This window comes from Tenrec ecaudatus, chromosome X (genome assembly GCF_050624435.1).
Source record: "Tenrec ecaudatus isolate mTenEca1 chromosome X, mTenEca1.hap1, whole genome shotgun sequence".
NCBI lineage: Eukaryota > Metazoa > Chordata > Mammalia > Afrosoricida > Tenrecidae > Tenrec > Tenrec ecaudatus.
Genome location: NC_134548.1, coordinates 96,784,788 through 96,805,294, shown reverse-complemented (window position 1 = coordinate 96,805,294; position 20,507 = coordinate 96,784,788). Strand labels below are relative to the sequence as shown.

The following is a 20,507-nucleotide window of genomic DNA, read 5'->3' as shown; positions in this document are numbered from 1 at the left end:
ACTTTATTAATCAGATAAACAAGAGTAACATGTATGATGCTTAACAATCTCCTTAATTATCCAATGTTTGGAATAGTCTTACATGGCACTTTTAGACAACTTATCTGAATACCATGTCTATTCTAGAGCAATGTAAAAAGTTACATGCGACAGCAAGGGATGGGATCAAAGCACATGCAGCACACAGCTAGGCTAACTAAAATTAGGAAGTAGCTTTAGGTCACATGACTTCCCATTAAGTTTTGACATGTCAATAATGAGCTGAGAAAAGCCAGAGCAGCCGCCATTTGTTTTTGTTTTTTTTTTAAGTGGTATGGTTTGGTAAATTCAATCCACCCTTTATCTGCAAGATAAGCTATTTAAAGAATGAATTCGGTTTTCCAACTAGCAATCAAAAAGAATTTCCTCTACCTCAAATGGCAAGAAACCCAATTATTTGTTGATACTATTTAGAATTAATAGACTCCTCCCCCAAAAACCGTAATTAACTGTCAGTCAGAAGAGTAAAGTTTTGGTTACATCAAACAAATTTATCATTAATGAGTTCTTTCAACATTGTTCTTATATATCTCCCATAATAAGCCTTTAAAATTAAGAAAAATGCACAAAATTAAAAATGATCACACTATTTTCTGGACTGGAATATACATACATATTTTCTTTTAAATGGTATGTGACTTTCAATTACAGAGCACATTGTTTACACAATTGAACATTAGCAAATAACTTAAGATATCTTATCCTAATGTATATATAATATGAACATATATATATTCATGTGTTACTTATAATATTATATAAACTTATCCTAAAGTTTATATAATATGAACATATATATATTCATGTGTTACTTATAATATTAAAAGATTTTGATTTGTAAGTATGTATATGTCATAAAGTAAACACTGAGCTCTTAGGGAAACCATATCTACATACACTTGGTAATATTATCATACAGAAATAAAACATATTTTCCTAACATTTTGTTCTAGTAGTTCTTCTAATACCAATTAAACTAAAGAGTTTACTCTTTAGAAGGACTTTCCTATTTAAAACAAACAAACAAACATATAAAACTGTTAACAGAGGAAAGAAGAACCTGGAATATTTCTAAAGTTAGAAAGCATTTCCAAAATGGGAGCTTATTTCGTCTGTGAAGGGAAAACATGGCACCATGGTGGTCGCCATATTATAAAGGCGTTACATCATGGCGGTCGCCATATTATAAAGGCGTTACATCATGGCGGTCGCCATCTAGAATAAAAGGGAAAGCCTATATTTTCCAGAAATTAAACAGATTCCATTCATGGGAACAGATTCTATCCCAAGGATACAATCAACTAAATTCGTTTTAAAAGACTCAAATCCAGTGTTCTCTTCTCAGCGTCAGACTCACACATTCTCAATACAGGCCAAAATAACAAAGACATTTAAACTTTGGAACAAGCTCAAGGAAACAGTAACCTAGTTTTCAAGGACAAAATAAAAAATACTGAAAAAAAATGAATCACTCAGACAAAGAAAATAGTTCTATGCTCACACGACCTTACAGATGTGTGCTAGGAGGGCATTTCACATTGCAGGCAATCGATAGGAATCTCTAATTGTAGACAAGTTGAAAACAAGGGAAGACAACTTTCTAGACAATGTCTTCTAACCTCTGGGATCTAGTCAGATTTTTACTCTGTTGGCTGAGAATATGCAGAATATCAGTATTATGGTGGCTGCTCCTCTTCTCGTGTAGGGAATATTCCAGTTTGATCCTATCATGGTGAAGAATGGTGTTTTTATGTCTAACACCTGCTCATTCTTTACCCAGCCCGACCAGGTTCAGTATCTCCTAGTTGATAACAACAGCCAGGTATTGTTGCAAAAGAAACGAATGTCTTGCTGCTTTGGGTTTTTCTGCTTCAAACTGTCTAAGGGCAAGCCAGGTTTTCTTTTCCCTTCTTCTTTCTTTTAATTCTACTGTATTCTTGCTTTATTTTGCGTTAGAGATGAAATTGGACACACCCTTATTTGTAAAAGGCTATAAATGGCAGTGATAGTCAAATCCATTTACAGAGTTGTCATATAAATTCAGCCTCCATTGAATGCTTTCTTTTCATTAACCAAGGATGTAGATAATCTTGCCCTCAGGCAGAATGTCTTGGAGAGTGGATTTTGACCACCCCTAGCCAGCACAAGAAGAGGAAATTTCTCTCAAGAGCTTGGGTAGGTGTGACCTTGATGTAGGTAACCATTTGGGGGATGTTATGAGTTGTGAGTCATGCCCTATGGGTTTAGCCCTGACTACCTTTGTCATAAAGCCCTGGGCCAATCTTGTAATCACTTGTGTCTAACAACGTGTGTGTCCAAATTACTGCTTCTGTAATTCCACTGTAAATGTAATGTATTGATATCCTCCAATCATGCTTTTGTAACAGTTTCCTTAGCCTTTATGCGGTTTTTTATAGTGCTGTATCTCAACAAATCCTTGGATGCCGTTTTAATCTCAGACTGGTGGTCTCCCTCATCAGATGATGAGTCTGTATATTTGTGTTGTGTTTGCTCTTTTAAGACTTAATGAATGTTCTCTTTAAATTATATTTCAAACAGTGTCTCTGTGGCTGTTACATAATCTGTTGACAACTTGAGACTTAAGAGTGAAGGGGTGGAGTTTAGCCTGCCAATCAGGTCGCAGTTTGATGACCTCTTTTGGAGGCTCTAAGGAGATCAATAGCTCACTGGAGGCAGGACACACACTCACTTCCTGTGAGACATTACTGACGATGAGCCTGATGGAGCTACGATGATGTATCCAGAGCCCTGGAGCTGGAGGAGCCACGTGGAGACCCACACCAGTGCTGAGATCCTTCTATCACTACTGGATCTATAAAACTTTCCACTCATTGGCCTGTGGTCTTCCTCTATTCGGTGTCATTGCATGGCTGCATGAGTCTAAAGAGGAATTTATGGACTAGTATTGGCCAGATGGGCTAATATTGGACTTCTGAACTTGATCTGGACTGGGCTGGGATGTTCTCAATATACAATTGCTCTTTTATATAAATCTCTTTCTTATATAATATGAGTGCCTATGATTTTGTTTCTCTAGTATACCTGGACTAACACAGTCTCTTTTTGCCCTAAAACAATTTGAAACAACAAGATATGAAAGTAAATGAAGTCCAATGGTCTCCAGTGGCCTGGGGCCAGGGACCTTAATACAATGTATATTTATTTCAGGATATCCCCCTTTCAGAGTTCTAAGGCTTTTTCAAGGAGGGTTGAACTACCTCCCTGGATGGGGCCTCCATAAACTGTGGCGAGAAATCTGAGTATAAACCAGTTCTTACTTCACGTCCTCCATCCACTTTGCATATGTTGTGTCCTTTATGCAAAGTTAGGCCTACGGCAAGATGTAAAAGCAGCCTCTTGAAAGTTTTATACCCCTCTATTTTGAAGAGATCTAATTCTGTTGGTTGCCTACTTGCCTCCTGGAGTCTCATGAACCTGATAATTTGAACCTTGTGTCTCCAAATCTTCCACAATTGGTGGCATAGGATACAGTAATTCAGATTTTACATAATGTTTTTAAGACACAGGGTGCAATTGCAATGTTGCAGAAGAGAAAAGCAAACCTTTTTAGGCCGTCTGAAAAGCCAATCTATGGAGCCTGAAGGATAACGAGTATACAGATAAGACGGAACAACAGAGTGGAAGTAAAGGGCATACCTCAGAGATGCCGTAGACAACACAGAAAAGGTTGATATTTCCTTACCCTAAGCTGGAGTCTTCTTGTGGTGGGTCAATATGTGCTCATTATCATGGAAGAAGAGTTCACTCTTCCCTCAAGGGCAAGGGATGCAGGCTGCAAGTGACTAACTGTTTTGTAACCCCTGGATATGTCTCTCCTGTCTATTCTTTGAACCAGGAGTGGGTGGACTCAAAATAATTACTTCCTATGAGTGGGTCATCTTATGCATCCTTTGCCTAGCTAAGAAGTAAGTTATGGAGCCAGCCCGTGAAGAGGTGCTTGTGCTGCATACCTTCAGTTTAGAGAGAAGAAAACCCTCTCAGACTCATAGAATGAAAATAGCCACACAAATCTAAAAGAGGACCAAGAAAGGGGACAAACCACAGAAAACCAGATAAATGTTAAAAGTCTTGTAGCTCCTGGTGTGACGTATTTCTGGTGTGTAGAACAAACTGGGACGAAGGCTGAATGCGAAATGTGGCCCCATATGTTATATACTGAAAGCCACTATCATTGCTCTTTGCTTCCTCAGAGAAAAGCTAGCAGTTTGCTGCCACAATAGAGGAAGCCTTACAAGCAGACGTCAAGACAACATAATATGACAAGACAGTAAATGAGGCACCGATTTAACATGCAAAGTATGCTTCAGTCATGAAGCGTGTCACCTTACAATTTGAGGAAACACCCATCTAGTGGTACGATGTTGGGTTTTATAGGGGTCGGGTGGCGGGCCCATTGGCTGACCTCAGTCCCTATCCTGCTTTCCAATTGGCCTTTAGTCTTGAATCCTGGTTAGTCCTTATTCCAGTGAAATGATTGATTTTGTAATCTGTAGCTTGTACACTTCATTATCATGTGAGGTGGTGCTGGGACTAGTCATCCAGACCTCCAGTGGAAAGAATCAGATGAGACAGTTTGGGATGGGCCATCCGGACCTCTAGTCAACCCTGACATTCTCACCCTTTGTTCTGTCTGGGGTTGCAGTATTCCACCTGTAGTCTCTCGACATATTGCACAACCTCCCATGCCAAACTGAAAAATATTATGTCACTTAGTCAATTCAAACTCATAGTGACCCTACAGGACAAAGAATAACTGCCCCTTTGGGTTTCCAAATCTTGAAATCTTTTAAAGGTTATGGTGTCACTGGTGGGTTTGAACCACTGCACTGACCTTGTGATTGGCAGCTCAATGCGTAACCAACTAGCCACCAATGTTCCATATACGTTCTCCCTCAGAAGTTTTCTTCTCCTGTAATTTGTGAGTCTAGATTCTTCTCATGCTTAAAACCAGGATGATAAATTAATAAATTAGCATAACATAAGGGCTGAAAAAAATAGTAGAATACCATATATATGAAACAGAGCTGATGTGGTCTATCTGATGAAATTTTCTGAATCAGCACCCCAAACAACCCCAGGAAAAGGCCTAACAACCAAGACACCAAGACAAAAATATATTGTTGGGATATGTTATTTGCTAACATATAGATTAAGATTGACAAAGGCATAAAGTGAGGTAGAGTGAGATTATGCACACAGAAATGTGTAGGAAGTAAAGAGACCATGGATGGCTACAGTGATTGAAGTGATGTAACCACAAGCCATCTGGTGCCACTAGAAACAGACAGAGACAAGGAAGGCTTTATTCTCTAGAGCAGCGGTTCTCATTCTCTTGGTCGAGACCCCTTTGGGGGTCAAAGACCCTTTCACAGGGGTCACCTAAGACCATCAGAAAGCACATATTTCCCATGGTCTGAGGAATTGAGAAACCGCTCCTCTATCAGTCTCCAGGTGGTCCAGCCACATGCAGATGCACCCACATTAGAGTACCTAGCGTGAAGACTGTTACCCATGCTACATCATGCTTCACGACAAAATTTCATTTATTTGTAAACAGAAATAAATATTTCACAATTTATAATTACATATTATTTTTGTGATTAATCACTATGCTTTATGTTCAATTTGTAACAATGAAAATACACCCTGCATATCAAGATATTTAAATTGTGATCCATAACAGTAGCAAATTTACATGTATGAAATAACAGTGAAAATAATTTTATGATTGTGGGTGACCACAACATAAGAAACTGTATTAAAGGGTTGCAGCATTAGGAAGGCTGAGAACCACTGCACTAGAATCCTTGAGCAAGTATAACCCTACTGATACCTTAATGTAAGACTTCTAGCCTTAGGGTTAGGGTTAGGGTTAGGGTTAGGGTTAGGGTTAGGGTTAGGGTTAGGGTTAGGGTTAGGGTTAGGGTTAGGGTTAGGGTTAGGGTTAGGGTTAGGGTTAGGGAAAAAAAAAAAGACTTCTAGCCTTCAGGATTATGAAACTAAATTTCTATTTGTTTAAGACGCCAGTTTGTTGAACCACCAACCTTGCAATTAGTAGTCAAATGTTTATCTGACATTGCCACCAGGGCTGCTTGGGAGTAGTGTAAACTCCCCAAAACTCACTGCCATTGAGTATATGCCAACTCATAGTGACCCTACATGTCAGGGTAGCCCTACCCCTGTGAATTTCCAAGACTCTGAATGCTTATGGGAATAGAAAACCTCATCTTTCTCCCAAGGAGTGGTTGATGGTTTTGAACTGCAGAACTTGTAGATCACAGCCTAATAAGTAACCATATTGGGGTACCTAATAGGTACTCTAATGGGTACCATGGCACCTATTGGATAGTGCAGAGAAGACAAACACAAAGAAAGAGTAACTTAGGTCTTACTTAAGCATGTTAAAATGTTTCAAACTCTTGTTATTATTGTCATCATCATTATTTTTGAAAAGTGTGTATTATGTGAGTTAACAAGTTAGCTCTGACATAATTTGTTTGTCCCCTTTTCCCCTAAGCTCTTGCTATATATTGATTTAAATACTATTACATCCATCTGTTTTCTATTGGCTTTATTTCTCTACCCTTGTCCCTTTCACTGCCTGCCAGAGGGAAATGAGCTACTATATTGCTTTGAACTCTTGTGAAGTTTTGCATTTCATAATAATTCCACATAAATACTAAGTTGATTCATAGCTCAATCTGAGGCAGCCATGTCAGGATTATTTTTACTTTTTTGAGTTATCTGAGTCTCAGAAAGGCAAGAGCAACAGAACTAGTTTTTGAACCAAGTAACTTTTCTATCACTGCTCTAACCTGGTATTTGCCAAACTTCCAGGTGCACAGAAATCACTTAGGGACCGTGTTAAAACAGAGACTTCTGGTTTGGGGTCTATGATTCTGCTTTTTCTCAAGTTTCCCAGTTATACCTATGGTCTGTGGAGTATACTTTGCATACCACAGAAGCTCTAGATAATAGATTTACAGTAAAAATTAGAAGCTCAAACTGTCAAATTATAAATAACTATGACTTTAACCATTACGTGCCTGGAATTTGGACATATGTTTAGAAATAAAAATAAATTATATATATCAGAAGCCCTGGTGATATAATGGTTACATGTTGTGCTGCTTACTCTAAGGTGGGCAGGACAAGTCTACCAGTTATAACATAGGAAACAGATAAAGCTATCTACTCCCATAAAGATTCACAATCTCTGAAATGATGCAGAAGAGTCTTAGTTGGTCCTGTTGGGTTTCTATGAGTTGAAATCAACTCAATGGCAGTTTGTTTATTTGCTTTTATCTCCATGTCTAAAAGTTCAAGCGTAGATATTATTTTCACAGGTGCAACTTTTCCTATTGTAATTATTTCTGGATATTTATTAACATTGCCCTATATAAATGGGACATTTAGCACATCTATGCTTATATACAGCATATTATATAGAACTCTGATAATATATATTTTAAATAAAAACATGTGGCATTTAAACTCTTCCTGCACAAAACAATGATATTGTTTTCTAACTTGGGAGGTTAGCTACTCATTGAGCCTATTTCCCATTTATGAAGCTCTGTGTTAGCATTGAATTAGTTTACATATTATTTTAATATGACAACGCAGTAAGGTGTATAATTATTAGAATAATTTTTTCCACTGACTGCATAGCATTGTTTGTTCCCGCACCTGAAAAAGTGTTTTCTTCTGCCTGATACTTAACAAGCAAATTTCCTGTCATTTGGCAACAAATGCATATAATTTAGAACATCACATTCATACAATTAGGATTTAAAATGAAGCAGATTGCCTAATAGTGTTAGGACAGTAGACACACAGGAGCAATTGTCTCCTTGTTATTCTGCATTCTATTATGCATTTGTCTTGTTTTTATCCAGTCCCCTGTCCCCTCTCTCATCATAGAAGTGAATTAAACCAATGAATCAGTTTTGCCGGTCGCCAAGATTGTAATGCTAGCAGATTTAAGCAAAAAGCTCAGCCTATAAGTGACTCTTCCTTTGTTTTCTCCTGTAATTGTAATTATTTTAAGTTGCAATGGTAAGGGTCTGGAAAGGTAAGTTGACGTAGAACTTACACTACCCTAGAGAAAGAAGGCAAGTGCTTTTAAGCAACAATAATACACTCACTTGAGAAATGCTGGGAATTATTCTTTGCATTTAGGAAAAGATGCTCCTTCAAAACCTCAAAGACTAGGACATCACTCAGCTATAATGAATGGTTATGTCCTTGATTCTTTGCACAAGGATATTTTATTCAATTCACTGTCACTAGAGAAAAAAAGCAGTTATTAACTCTAGCAATTTTAAAGGTTACTTGGGTATCAGTGAATACATCACATATTTGACTGATATTATAATTTCCCCTCCTAATTATAAAATCTACTCTTGCTAATTTTTCTTTGATATATTTGTCTTTAGGAGGCCAGAGACTTGCATAAGCAGTTATTCAATTTGTAAATACCTATTTACTAGTGTAGTAGCACACATAAGATGTATGAAAAATATGGATAAAAGACTTTTACATATTCCATATATTACAAAGGGAAGAGAAACCTCCTTTCTTGCATTTAAAGATTAATAATGAAAATACTCAGTCTCTTGAACTAATTTTGTTTCTACTTAACTGCTTCTATGTTCACCTACCACAGAATATTTTGAAAGACAGGAAGTAAGCTTCCTTTCTGTTCTTGATAAAGATTTGTTTTCCTTTCTGGAGAGATCTCATTAGATGGAAAGGGGAGGCAGGCTTAAAATGTTCCAGTTTTAAACATGAACAGTGGGATCCATCTGGTAACACGGAAAAAAAGAGAATGAATTTAAATAGATGATGCTACACCAGTTCAGTCATATAAATACATATTCCTAAGCATACGCTATTGAGGGTAAAGTGTTAATGATTCCTCGTTTTATTTATTTATCAGAAAATATATATCTTTATATACTATTAAACAATCAGCCACTATTTTGGACACTAATTCATCATATTTAGAACCCCCAAAAACTATTAGTATAATATTTTAATACAGCATGCACTTGGCAGAATGAGATTGTAGGACTATAAATGCTTTTAAAGAAAACATTTCTGTGAACAGTGTATAAAAATAACTTTATTAGTATTATGAGTTTCAAAAATACTAAAACTTGTATGCACATATGGCAGAATAATCAGATCATTTTGATCTTTGTTAATTAGGTCGATGGATCATGACAATAAATCCTGATGTCTTCCACAGGTTTTATTTGTGAACATGGTCAGACATATTCTGTCTTATTTTTATAGTTGAGAAAATAATATGCCTAATGTTTCTCAAAAGGGCTTAATTCAAAAGCCCAGAATGCTACTTCCTCATAACACTAACTGCCTCTGCTGAGAGGGAATAAAGGCCTTGAAATCATGAAACCTGCAGTGAATAAAACGGAAACGTCTTTCAATAGTGAGTACATCACTTCAAGTTCCATGTAAGAGTTAGCCTCAATGCATATTTTCAACATCTCACTTATGGAAGAGGAAGCAAAAAAGCTAAGGTCAGACAGAAATTGGACAGACTATTGTAAAGGAAAATGGAGATAATAAACCCAGAAAAGAATAATTAGACTTCTATTCATTTTTTTCTCTTCTTTTAAAAATCATTCTATTGGGGCTCATACAGCTCTTTATCACAATCCATACATACATGCATTGTGTCAAGCTCATTTGTACATTTGCTGCCATCATTTTCAAAACATTTTCTTTCTACTTGAGTCTTTGGTATCAGCTCTTCATTTTTTCCTTGCCTCCCTTACCCTCCCTCCCTCATGAACCCTTGATAATTTATAATTTTTTGTTATTTTTTCATGTCTTACACTGACCAATGTTTCCCATCACCCACTTTTATGTTGTCTGTCACCCTGGGAGGGGGCTATATGTGAGTCATTGTGATTGGTTTCCCGTTTCTCCCCCTTCCCCTCCTGGTATCTCTACTCTCATTATTGTTTCTGAGGGGTTTATCTGCCCTGGATTCCTTGTGCTGTCAGCTCTTATCCGTGTACATGCTCTGTCTGCTGTGTACATGTATCCGTGTACATGCTTTGGTCTAGCTAGATTTGTGAGGTAGAATTGGATTCATGATAGTTGGTGGGGGAAAGCATTAAAGAACTAGAAGCAAGTTGTATGTTTCATCAGTGCTATACTGCACCCTGACTAGCTCATGTCTTCCTGTGACCCTTCTGTAAAGGGATGTCCAATTTAGATTTCTATTATTGAAATTTGTATTCACAAGTGTATCATAGTGCCTGAGCCATTGTAAATTTTAAGATACATACTTGGCACAGTGAATTAAGATAGAAGAATCAACTTTTTGAATTGGTTGAAATGGTATTTTTTTGAGTAAATTTTTCAAAAGGTTGCACTCATCTTAGATAATTGAGGGCTGGTGTATGTAGCAGATATTAGCCATTTGTGCATGGAAATTAGGATTTTTTTTGGAAAATGAAGCAATATGTTGTTAAATTTCTTGAATTTAATCCTCTTCCCTTATAGAAGGCATTACACTGATTGCTGTCAGTTCCTTTATCTTTTGAGCAAAATTAGACAAACTTTCCCAATCTATGTACTGCGCGAAAAAGCAAAAACTCTGTCAATTACTTGGACATTTAGTATAAATCAGATCTTGAAATAATCAATAGTTTGAATTAAGGTAACAATTTGGGGTGTGACACTACTTCAAAAAAAATAAAAGCGGATACTCAGATTCAATTTAAAGAGCTGCTAGAAGAAGAGTTTTTTTTTTTAGAATTGAAGAAACAATGAAAGGATAAAGAATAGTTGAGATATCTTTCCAACACTGAGAAGCAATAAACAGTAGCCCTTTGTGAAAGGCACAACTGCTATTAAGAGAGAAGACATTGAAACACAAGGGAGACTATATAACAACCCTGAATTGAGTGTGTAACAATTTCCTTGGAGTTATAGCAGAGATAATATTTCAAAGGGGAAGAAATTGTCTTTTTTGTATGATTGCCTTTTGGTATGATTACGCAAAGTCTTTATTATTGTCTACTCTGAATTAAATACACGACCAGCATAGTCAGTGAGTTCCAACTCATAGTAACCCTATCTACAACAGAAAAAAAAAAAACAAACACTAGCCAGCACCATGCCATCCTCATAATTGTTCTTATGTTTGAGCCTATCAATGCAGACACTGTACCAATCCATCTTGTTGAAGGTCTCCCGCTTTTGTGATGTCCCACTATTTTACCAAGTATGGTGTACTTCTCCAGGAACTGGTGTCTCCTAAAAATATGTCTGAGGGAGTTAGTTTACTGTGCCAAGTTGGCCAATAAACACATGTGGGGTTAATTGAAGAGCAGAGAGATAAAATATTCAGTGAACCTTGCCTTTTTCCTCCCTCGGGTCTCTTGCTTTGTGATGGTCAGACCAGGGAGCAGCTGACGTAGTCAGTTCCCTGAATTGGCTGGCAAGGCTCACTTTCTGCAAGACATTCCTGAGGAGAGGCTGCATGGACGTGCTCCGATACAGCCCTGGGTGCTGGAGCAGCCATGTGGAGACCCCTGCCAGTGCAGAGATGCTTACATATTCACTGACTCAGCTTTCCTCCTGCAGTCGGCTGCATGGACGTACTCCAATACAGCCCTGGGTACTGGAGCAGCCATGTGGAGACCCCTGCCTGTGCTGAGATGCTTACACATTCACTGACTCTGCTTTTCTCCTGCAGTCGGCATTATTGCATTTGTTTTGTGAGATGGAGGAGGACTTTTGTGACTGGTATCAGACTTATGGGTTAATGTTGAACTTGTGGGCTTGGGTAGCACTGGGATTGAATGTTTTCTTGATGTTCACTTAACGTTTATATAAAACTCTCTCTTATACAGGAGTTTCTGTAGATATGTTTCCCAAAAGTACACAGACTCACACAATGTCCAAAATACATGAGACAAAGTTCCACCATCCTTGCCTCTGAGGAGCATTATGGCAGTAATTCTACCAAGACAGATTTGCTTGTTCTTTTGGCAGTCCATGGTAAGCTCAATACTCTTCACCAGCACCATAATTAAAATGCATTGATTTTTCTTCAGTCTTCCTTATATAATATCCAACTTTCACATGCATATGAGGCAATTGAAAATACCATTGGCTTGGGTCAGGTGCACCTTAGTCCTAAAAAGTAATTTCCTTGCTTTTCTGTTCTTTAAAGGAGGATTCAGCACAATTCATCCAATGAAAGTATGGTAGTTCCAAGGTGAGAATTCTTAAAAATTTGGTCATATCATGATGTTATTCAATTGTGATGGTGTTGGCTTTCTGGACATTGAGTTGTAATCCATACTGAAAGCTGCAATCCACTGTCTTCCTCAGCAAGGGCTTCAAGTCCTCCTCACATTCACAAGCAAGGTTATTTCCTCTGTTGTTTCCTCTGGCTTTGCAGATTATTTATCAGCCTGCATGCAATCCTGATGTTCCATTGTTCTTCATATAATCCAGCTTTGCTGAGGATTTACTCAGTACAAAGATTAAATAAATATTGTGAGAAGATACCCTCTAACACACATTTTTCCTGATTTTTAAACCATGGAGTATTCTCTTGTTATGTTTACACACGGCCTCTTGGTATATGTATACTTTCTTCATGAGCACAATGTAGTGTTCTGGGATTCTCATTTTTTCTCAAGCAAAAGTTTGTTATGGTCTACACAGTCCAATTCCTCAGCATATTCATAGCAACAGTTGGACATTTTCATAAGGTAGAATACTATTTATTGTAAGAAAAAGTGCTTCTGTTGAAGGTTTTGCTATATGGCACATTTTCAAGCTTTTCTGTAAGGTCATAACATTAGCCAAGAAAGATGACATTATGCTATATTTTTAAAAGTTTCTGTTCTTTAATTGTTAAACTTAATATACAACACTATTTCAAATTATGGGCGGTCACATTCATTTATACTTAGCTTTCACATATCATTGTTACAATACTGAGAAAATTCATGAAAAAGGGTATTTAACCATTTGTAAGAATCAAATATCTTTTTGCTCCATGGGCCAACATATTAATAGTAACATGTTTAAAAATATAGTCATTTGGACTTCAAATTATTATAAAAGAATAATCAGGATTATATGTGCTTTCTGAAATATGCAAACATGATCTATTTTGAAGGCTGAAGGTAAATGTTACACAGTATAGAATGTTTCCTGAGATTTTTCTTTGTTGCATTGATTTGTTGAAGACCAAAATTGAAACCAATACTTTTCTAAAAGACACAGCTATTTCTATACAACATTAGTGTAATCAGAAAAGATACCAGAACTAAAGTCCACTTTCATACTACCCAATTTCACCACCACACACCTTGCCGAGGAGACCAAAACAAAACAAAAACAGGGAATTTGAGTTTCCCTTATGTAATTAAACATAATAGAATTTCAAACTTTCTGGCTTTAATACACTTCAATTCCTTTTCTGGCAGGCTCTATCTCCATAGCACAGTGCTAGAGAAAATGATTCAGGTATTTAGACTGCAGGCAACATGTGATTAACATAATAGTGCCATACAAAGATTTTCTGCAGGTACGAATGCTGAGAAAAGCCAGAGTGGACAGCACAGACACTGTGAAATCAGTAGGTTACAGGTACCACTGAGGGTCCGAGGAGACCATGAGTTTCTTTTCTTTTCTTTCAGCAATGGAAACAAAAAAAAAGGGAAAAAATTGAGACAACTAAGGGTCAAAATAATATAATCCCACTGTCAATAATGTAGTTTTCAGGTATTGCTTCAATTAAACAGGCAAATTAACTTTAAAGTTACTGAATTTGAACAAGATCAGAAAATAATTGATTCTCCTTATTTTCTTATCAAAAGAATGCACTAGGATTAGCACAGGGATCTTTCTGGTTCCGGTATCTATTGTAGATCTGCCAAACACCCCAAGATCTCTGTAAAACTGAAGAAGAGGTCAATGTCACCAATGAATCGCAAAACTTCTCCATCATCTTCCTCTATGACCACAGCACACGGTGAGCAGGGGTGGCCCTTTCCACACCATTAGCCAAACAGGTGTCATTTCGGTTATAACTTCAGAACCTGCAGCAGTTTAAAATTCTCTGGATGTCATTTTGAGCACTTGTTGTATTTTTCCAATCAACTTTCTGAATCTGACCCTGTTGTTCTTGGTTCAGGGTTAAACAAGCACAGGACACAGAAAATTGAACAAGAAATACAGGTAAGAGAATTATCAAGTAAATAACAGCAACACCTGATGGTGCTTTATGGCTCCAATCAGCCCCACTAGAGCAATCAGGAACAGGAAGATGCCACTGCAAGGAACACACTGACCACTCGGAGACTGGAAATCAGCCTGAAACTAATGCCCCAGGCAGCAATTCCAATGAGCAGCAGAATAACAAGGGTGTATAGCAGGTTGAAGGCACACAGGCACTTCTTGGAACACACGAAGCCCCTGAAAACTATCCTGGACTCTGTGGTTTTAGGCAACTGCAGGCAAATTCTATGCTGTATTTTTTAATCAGCAGAATATACAAAATAAGAAACAAAAACCAACAACTCCAAATAAACCAGAGAAAATCTCAATAGAAAAGAAAGCAGAGAGTGTTTTAAAACCAAAGCAAATTCAAAATAAGTTAAAAGGGGAGATCAGCTGATAAAATGTCAGTTTTAAACTCAAGTCCGTCTGCAATAATCTGTTTCCCACTGCATTCTGCATGATAGCAAGGCCATTCACATCCTTGATCAATGATCAGAGGAATTCACCAGAGGCTTAAGCTACCCTCACAATAGATTTTGAGCTTTTACTGTCATCGATAGCCTTCTGCAAACTGCATGTTCACCCATGAAGTCGAGGCTAGGAAAAGTTGAAAATACAGTGACCACATCACTGGCATCTTAGGGAGTATAGCAAAGGAGGTTGTGGAGAAATGGAGAGCTGACCACAATGAGTACAAGAAGGAAGGCAATGTTCTGAAATCGATTGTTGACTTGATTGTACAACTTTTAAAAATATGATTAAACTATTGAATTATATGCGATCTGAATTATATGCAAATTAAACTGTTAACAAAGGTCAGTAGCTTAAGATAAAAATTAGGAGCCCTCATGGCATATTGGTTATGTGTTGGGTTGCTAACCTCAGGTCTGCAATTTGAAAACATCAGATGCTGTGCTGGAAAAGGATGGGGCTCTCTACTGTCATAAAGAGACAGTCTCAGGAAGGCAGAGGGACAGTTCTAGCCTGTCTTGTAGATTTGCTGTGAATCAGCATCAATTTTGAGGCAGTGAGTTTGCGTTATGAAGAAAGTTTATTCTTTGCTTAAGTATATTTGCTTACATATGTTCTCCAATGAGATCAGTTTAGGCATTGGGCTACTAACCATAAGGTTGCATAAGTTAAATCTCATCAGCTATTCTGCTGGAGAAAGATGAGACTCCCTGTCCCCGTAAATATTTATAATCTTGGAATACATTACAGAGCCACGATGAGTTGGAATAAACTCACTCCAAGGCAATGGGTGTGTTTCTGGGGTTAGTGTTCATAAAACTCAATGACATAGTTGTCTTGCATATCTTGGCTTGGTATTGCAGACTGTGTATGGCCACTTCATGTCATATTTTGAATGAAATTGTAACAGGGGTGGCAAAGTCAAGCATTGACACTGTAATAATGCAATGAGAGATATGTCTGAACATACAAGAGGAAAATAAAATCAAACCACATTACCTTAGCTTGAAGACAATTTCCATGAGGTAGAGGTGGGACATACTTCCACTTTAAATTTTCTTTACCAATCCTTGAACCAGCTTTCCATCCTATGACACTACTTCTCTGCTAGGCTAAATAATCTGGTATAATAGCTACACAGAACTCATAGAAAACAATCAAAATTATTAGGTTTATTTAGGAAGTTACTAGGTTACAATTCAGGTTCAGAAATGTCAAAGACACAGCAGTTCTTCCTCCAGTCAAGAGTTCTAAGTACAGCCCACAGGTAAACCTCTCTCTGACTCTCGGTTCCCCAGCTACGTGGCCCTTTGTCCTAGACCCTTCCTGGGCAAACGTTTAAAGTTCCTTGACTGCTGCTGATAAATTTCCCAAAGGCACTTCATTTTGCCAAAAGCATCAGTTCACTGTTAGAAAGGAATTTGCAAAATCGATCATGCCTTATAAAGCTGTCTGTTACAGGGCTCATATCCACCTTCACGGAAGTCCAATCAACCTAACTCTCCAGATTTATGCACAAACCACAAAAGCTATAGATGAAGACTTCCATTAATGACTTCAGTTATAAACTGATGAAAATGTAATTAAGATTCATTGGTAGAGGAAGGCAAAGTAGTTGGAAAACATGGGCTTGGTGATAGAAATTAAGCTGGATACCCCATGATAGAATTTTGAAACACCAACAACTTGTTCATAGTAAATAACTTTTTTCAACAATACAAAAGGCTACTATACACATGCATTTTTCCAGATGGATTACACAGAAATAAAATTGACTACATCTGTGGGAAAATACGGTGGAGAAGCTCAGCATCAGCAGCAGAAACCAGACCAGGGCTGACTGTGTAACAGAGCATCAATTGCTCATATGTAAGTTCAGGATACATCAGAAGGAAGTTAAAACAAGTCCACAAGAGCTAAAATATGACCCTCAGTCTTTCCCACCTGAATTCTGAGGAAATCTCAAAAACGAATTTGACACATTAAACACTAATTACAGACAACATGATGAGTTGTGGAGGGACATCAAGGCCATCGTTCATGAAGAAAGCAAAAGGTCATTAAAAAGACAGGAAAGAAAGAAAAGATCAAAGTGGATGCCAGGAGATACTTGAAGCTTGCTTTTAACTATAGAGTTGTCAATGCAAATTGACAAAATGTTGAAGTCAAAGAGCTAAATAGAAAATATCAAAGGGCAGCTCTAGTAGTCAAAATAAAAATTTACAATAAAATATACAAAGACTGCAATGTAGAAAACCAAAAGGGAAAAACATGCTCAGCATATCTTAAACTGAAAGAACTCAAGAAAAAAATACAGCCTTGTGTTGTAATATTGAAAAATTCAATAGACAAAATATTGAACAATGCAGGAAATATCAGAAGAAGATGGAAAGAATACCCCAAATCATTTTACCAAAAAGAACTAGTGAAGATTAGAGTCGTGTGCTACATTTCTTAAGTTTTCAGGTATATGATAGACATTCATAAATGAATCTTGATAAATACAATGAGCATGTTTCCAAAGAAATAAAACTGGATATGTAGCCAAGAAAGGAAGAAATGGGTGGAGAAAACAGTTTGCCAGTGGAGTCCTCTGGGAAGGAGTTGTTGACGCAAAATTAAAGCATTCACTGTCAATAAGATCAATATAAGCCTGTGACAAGATTATATTTACTCTCTTTCAAGGAAATCCAATTAATATGACTATTATTAAAATTTATGCACCAACCACAACAGCTCATAATGAATAAATTGAAGAATTCCTATTAACATCTTGAGTCAGAAATTGATCAACAATGCAATCCAAATGCATAGATAATTATTGGAAATTAGAATGTAAAAATTGGAAACAAAGAGGAAGGAACATTAGTTAGAAAATATAGTCTTGGTGAGAGAAATGAAGCCAGAGATCCTATGACAGAATTTTGGAAGGCCAATTACTTGTTCATACCAAATACCTTATTTTCAACACCACAAAGCCTGCCTACACACATGAATTTCTACACATGGAATACACAGAAAACAAATTGACTAGGTCTTTGGGAAGAAATGATGTAGAAACTCAATACCAGCAGCTAAAACCAGGCTAGGGGCTGGGCTGCCTGTGGAACAAAATATCAGTTCCTCATATGTAAATTCCTGGTACAGCTAAAGAAAATTAAAACAAATGCATGAGAACCAACATATGACCTTTGAGATTATGGCATCTGAATTTTGAGAGTATGTCAGGTACAGATTTACTACATTAAACACGATTGACATAAAACCTGATGCTCCTGGCCCAAGCCAAGGTATGTACTATGTCCTCATACACATGTGAAAGTTAAACTTTGAATTAAAAAGGCAGCAGAATAATAGAGTTTGAATTGTGTTACTGAAGAAGAAAGTGAATGTACTATGGACTGACTGCTAAAAGGACAAACAGTTCTTTCTTGGAAGAAATATGGCTAGAGTGTTCATTAGAGGCAAGGATGGCAAAACATTGTCTTACATACTTTGGTCAAATTGTCAGGAGAGACCCATCCTTGGAGAAGGACATCCTGTTTGGTAAAGGAGAAGGGCAGAGAAAGAGGCAGGCCCTCAAGATGGATTCACAATTTAAAAGATGGTGCAGGACAGTGCAGTGTTTCATTCTATTGTCATTAGGGTCGTTTTGGATCCGAACCAACTCAATGGCACCAAACAACAACAACAACACACATTAGTATCCATCGGGACATCAAGCCAGATTCTCCTCCACCACTTTGAATCCTGTTCCACATGCTCCCCTTCCTACATCCAGGACCCTCCAATGGAATCCTGCTCCCTCAGTAGATGAGCAGCTGTAGCAGAGCACCACCCAGCTTGTTTGTTTATTTAAAACATTTCAGCGTCTCAGAGACTGCAGTGCACACCGTCTACTCATCAATTTGATCAATCATTCTTATTCATCTCTGACCCTCAGCACTACTCATCTATGGAAGGAGATCCATCAAAAGCCTCACCACAGGTGGCCACCCATGAGCTCCAAAGCCCCTACTCATTACCCACTAAAACAAGATGCAGAACATCAGCACGATGATAATTGACCTTGTGTCACCTGAAATCACAGACCTAAGTCCCCAGTTCCAATGATCCTGTACTCCGAGGTGCCTGGCCATATCTAAGACACTCCTGTAATCCCACACCCTGCAAATCAAAGATATACCTGCAGCAGAAGTAGATATAAATAGGCATACTCCATCAAACCCACATATTCTTGGGTCACACTCCCACGCTCCTTCTCACACTTACAAAGTGGTGTGTCCATCTATTAATCGGAGGACATTGCCACTGCAAGATCATGTGTACAGCTGTATCCAACCCTGTTGTCTACAACTCTTAAACTCTTACCCTTGTTTTCATCTGCCTCCATCAATGTTGGCCTCTCATATCCCTCGTATGTCCTGCCTTCCTCTTCACCCAAATTAACATGTTTCTACCCTCTAGTCCATAACCTTCCTACCCCTGGTACCATCAAATATATATATATTTGTGTGTGTATTATGTGTAAAACCCTTTTCTTAACATTTTACAATTGTCATCTCACACAATATTTGTTATTTTGTAATTGACTAATCTCACTCAGCATAAGGTCCTCCAGGTGTGCATGTGTATACAAACACACAAGAGGAGGTCAAAAAGTGTTGCTTAAAAAACATTGGAACCTTTTTTGAACAAAAATATAAAAATATGAACCAATTATTTCTTGATTTATCTATGTCTACGAACCTCTGAAGGTAGTGTTTCCCTATCTCTAATCCTTCCCTGAAGAATTTTGTGCTGTTGATTTAAACTATGTCAAAGTGGCACTATTTACATCTTATTTGGGGACTGAAATCATACATTCATTTTAAATGTTCTTTGAGTTTGGGGTATGAAACTAAGTATATAGGGAAAGACTGGAAGTGAAAGATTCCCAAGGAAATTCTTATAGAATAACCCTTGATACCCTTGAAGAATGAGCAGGCACATTGTTATGCTGGAAAAAATACTAACTCAACTTTCTTTAAAAAGCTCCTGGCATGGGAGGTTAGGAGGCATGGGGTGGTGAGCGGTGAGCCAAAAATAACAGGAACAGGGGAACAGCAGGAGTTCTAAAATTGATGGTGAGGAGGGTGTAGTGTTCCTGGTAGTATTTGATCAACCAAAATGTATCTAAGAGGAATTACTGAGAGGTGAACATTAGGTAAACATGATGGTGGGGCAGGAGGAATGAAAAAGAAAAAAAGGAAAGAAGAAAGTAAAATATATATGTATAAATATATGTAAATATATAAATACAGGTATACCTGTCTACATGAATATATCTAAATACAACAATGAAGCAGATGGACTTCTGGCCTCTATTTAAACCTTACCTAAGCACAAGAGCAGTTTGCGCTAATAATATAGCCTTTACCATGTTACCTTCCAGACTCGATCGATTGCTGAAGGCAAAAGGGTGCATAAGCAAATGTGATGAAGAAAGTTGATGGTGCCTGGCTATTAAAAGATACAGTGTCTGGGGTTTTAAAGGCTTGTAGTTAAACAAGCGACCATCTAGCAAGGAAGCAATAAAGCAACATGGAAGAAGCCCATCAGTCTGTTTGATCATGAGGTATGGATGGGAATAGGTATCAGAAGTTCAAAAACAAACAAATTGATGAAGACCA

At 37.6% G+C, this 20,507-nt stretch overlaps 1 pseudogene; it reads right to left on the bottom strand.

The window, feature by feature from the left end:
* Nucleotides 1–13,954: 13,954 nt before the first annotated feature.
* On the bottom strand, nt 13,955–19,123 carry LOC142433547 (tetraspanin-13 pseudogene; annotated as a pseudogene).
* Between the last annotated feature and the right edge of the window lie 1,384 nt (nt 19,124–20,507).